This window comes from Echinops telfairi, unplaced genomic scaffold, assembly GCF_000313985.2.
Source record: "Echinops telfairi isolate 266 unplaced genomic scaffold, ASM31398v2 ScPeMD7_7469;HRSCAF=8507_1, whole genome shotgun sequence".
Taxonomy (NCBI): Eukaryota; Metazoa; Chordata; class Mammalia; order Afrosoricida; family Tenrecidae; genus Echinops; species Echinops telfairi.
This window is the reverse complement of record NW_022111373.1, coordinates 99,969,843-99,973,612: the sequence shown is the minus strand read 5'-3', so window position 1 is coordinate 99,973,612 and position 3,770 is coordinate 99,969,843. Positions and strand designations below refer to the sequence as shown.

Genomic DNA, 3,770 nt, shown 5'->3' with positions numbered 1-3,770 from the left:
GTGGTGCTGAGTGCCTGCTGGGGAAGCACGTCAACCTCGAACACTTGGTGGGTAAAATCCACAGCCTTCACCACAGACCATTTGCTCTTGAGAAATAAGTTCCAACTTTGCCACGAGGCATCTCGGCGTTTGATGGAAATCGGAGAATAGGAAAGGAAAACACCTGCAGAAACGTGAACGTGCTTGCCAGCCTGGTCCCAGCAGCGTGGCTCCCACAAACCAGGGCTGGGAGAGGAATGGCCGTGGGTACCAACGAAGTCACGCCCAGAGAGTGCACTGTCAACGTCCACGAGCGCATCCACGGCGCAGCTTCAAGAAGCGTGTCCCTGGGGTAGCCAAGGAGGATCAAAAGTTTGCAGTGAAGGAGACGGGAACACCCAGTGTATGAACCAACTCAAGGCTCCACGGAGCTGTTTGGGCCCAAGCCATCAGCACCTGAATGTGTAGCACCCATGTACGATGTCCAGAACATGTAATGAGGATAAAGAGTCCCCAAACACACTCGGTCCGTCAGTGACTTACCTGCCTGTCACCACATTTAAAAACCTACGGACAGTCAATGGGGATGAAAACTCATGACTGATTATCTAGTGAAGCTTAGGGAACTGAAAAAAGAAGTGTGAATAAGTATTTGGTTGATATTTATTGTCTCTCTAAAATATTGTTTATTTTACACCACTTCTTCAATTAAAATGAAAATAACATTTAAAAAAAGTCAAATATGTACTGGTAGAATAAGTAAGAGAATCATAAGGTATGCACTCCTGCACTTCAAAAAGAAAATCCGGATAAAGCTGAAATAAGTTTGTTTGTTTTTTTTAAAAAAGGTAGAATTAATATTTTTTTGTCATTTATAATCAGATGGTAGCTGGGTATATAGTCTTCATACTTGATTTGTCTTTCTTGTAAATACAAAAAGGTTTACACAGCTGATGGCTGGTTACATATTCAGGAAGCATAATTAACTTAACTCGTTAATAGTAGCTTCAAGTTTTTCTTTATTAGCGGCAGAAAATGCACCCACCTATTGTCCCTTTTTATATAACTGAAACGTTGGCCTGCATTTGACTTCACACTCTGAAGCAACATCCTGGCAGTCATCCACATCAACTTCAAGGAAGACCACATTGCCATACTTTGCACAGAGGGAATGATAGAAAGGCTTGATCATTTTGCAAGGCCCACGCCATGTGGCTGAGAAGTCAACCACTACAAGCTTCTCTCCAGCACTCTTCTGGGCTGCCTGAAAATCTTCCTTGCTATCGGTCTGCTTCACCCTTTTGACCGTTGGGCTGGGACAAGCGACCGGGGTCACAAGAGGAATGGAACAGGGCACCCGACCGAGCTTGGACCTGAAATAAGTTTTGAATTGCTATTTTCAAACACGATGGATGTGTGCAGATCCTATTGGTATTTATGATGCCAATGCTATACTTTTACTACAGAGTTTTTATGAACATTAAAATGCTTACAAATGCTTATTAGCAAAATAAGAAACTCCAATATTCATAAGTAACTTTTGATGTTGAACATCCTTTTCAAAGAAGAGTCTCCTTCTCCCCTTCCAGGACAACCAAACAGAATCCATTGTGCGAATCTGCCCTCCCAACGTCATCCTTAAAGCTGCAATCTTTCTCTAAGGAAATTCTCCTCACAATGCTCACAATCAATTTGCTTTAAAAGTTTATGAAAGCATTTAGATAAGCCAAAACCTAGCCATGTCTTTTATCACACTTCTTGTCCAAGCAGGGGGAAAAATGATCCAGCACATCTTAAGTGGAAGGCCTGGAGTAATAAAGGGTCCAACCGAGGGACATGCCATGAAAACCAGGTGGAAGGTTGGCAAGAGCATCCAGGCAACCAAGTGGCAATTTAAAAAATGAATCTTTGAATCTGGAGGAAGTGAACAAGCAAGAAAAAGAAGTGCTGTGCTGCTGTGCACCTGTTGCTGCTCAGGAACGTGCCTCAGTGCGTGTGCTTTCAGGAAGGACGCTTGGAAAGGATGGCCGCGGGCAGGATTGTGGCTTAGCTGGACCGTCTTCTTTTCCTTGTGCAGTGTTTTTTTCAATGAAATATGTTGAGTTACAAAACCATGTGGTCTGGTTTTATTTTTATTTTCCCAAAGAAACATCGTGTGATACAATAAAGGTGATAGAAAATCTACTGGTAGCAAACCGGGGTGTTTTTAAAAGCAGCACAACTCCTTTGGGGTATGAAAAAAGCCACTCCTGCAGTCAATTACAGTATCCGCATATCCGGTTTTTGTATCACATTTACATTGTTGGAGCCTGAAAAACCTAAGTGCCAATGCTTGACACAAAGAGCTATTTATCACATTCTCAGACTGCTGGGAAGAATACAGCCGACACAACAGGGATTACAAACTGCGTTGATGAAGTCTCCTTGATTCGAACCTGTTCTTTCCTCTGTCATGAAACAAGAGATAATCTCCCTGAAATAAATATTTTCCTCATTGAAAAATGATTCAAACAAAAGCTTGGTGGGCAAAAGGAAGTACCAAACACATAGCTCAGGTGGGAAGTTAAGTAATGAGAACTGTATTTTCAAAAGGGGAAAATTTTTACAAAGATTATGAGTAGACAATCACTTGTAATTTACAGGCTGGTCTTCTTTTGACAACACATGGATTAATTAAATCCTCTTCAAATTAGTTTTGATGGGTTAATGTGAGCCCTCCCTCTTCCCTTCCCCCTCCCTTTCCCTTCCCCCTCCAGTTTCCTTGCACTGTTACTGAGTTGGATTTAAAAAAATTTTCCCATGGACTGTTACTGAGGTTTTTATGCTGGGTTTCACTGAATAATATCTATGTTTTGCAACACGTTAAGACACGGTCATTTACAGCTATGCAAATAGAGTGAAAAATAACTCTGAATTTGTTATTACCTACTGTGTTTATTTCTGTCGTGTACTAGCTAATAAAGGTAGAACATACTTGAATTTTGATTGGATTTTCCCCTCTCATAGCAGTATTTTCCATCTTAAACCATACTTATGCTTATCCAAAAAATAGTAGGTGGCCATATTCTGATTTTTTCAATCTGTTCAAAAACACCTAGATTCTAAAAATTATTGAACTTAACCTGTCACATGCACTTATTTCTGACTAAAAGGTAAAGAAAGAATATTTTAAATTTATGAGTGGGTAATTCTTTTCACATATGATGGAATCCAAAACAATGCCTCACTTTTATCTGACAGGGAATTACTGTCGCGTTTGCCTCCCCAGTGCTTCCTGTTGGGGGCGAGTGGTCTATTCTTCAGCATGACAAAGTCTGATTTCTGAATGGCTGGTCGTGTCAAAGGGCCATTAGTATGCTAAGCCTTTTAGTGGCCTGGGATAGCTCCATCCTGCCTTCCTCGATTGTTGCAATTGGGTCACGTGAGGAACTGACGATTTCAAGGCAAGCTTTGGAATCTTGATGTCTTCTAGAAATTAATATTCCTTTTGGTAATATAACCTATGGCCTCCTTTGCTCAATTCCTTAACGCCCTAAAAAAGGTACAGGCTTAGTGGAACTACTGAGTAAGGAGAAACAAAAGGACGCGGCAAACAAAATGACTCGTTTCTAATTAGGTTTTAAGTATTTACAAACAGAGAAGTCTAGTCAGTTTGGAGAACCGATGGACAGCACTTATCATGTTGTTCTTTTAAAAATAAATTGGCAAAGAATGACATTTTGGAAACATTTTAAAAATCGAATTACCTATAAAAAGGTTTAGACCTCTTTTTGGTTGTTTTAGTCAATTTT

The 3,770-nt window shown here is 40.6% G+C and overlaps 1 pseudogene; it reads right to left on the bottom strand.

Annotated features, from left to right (window-relative positions):
• Positions 1–961: 961 nt before the first annotated feature.
• Positions 962–2,253, bottom strand: LOC115873749 (annotated as a pseudogene).
• Positions 2,254–3,770: the final 1,517 nt, after the last annotated feature.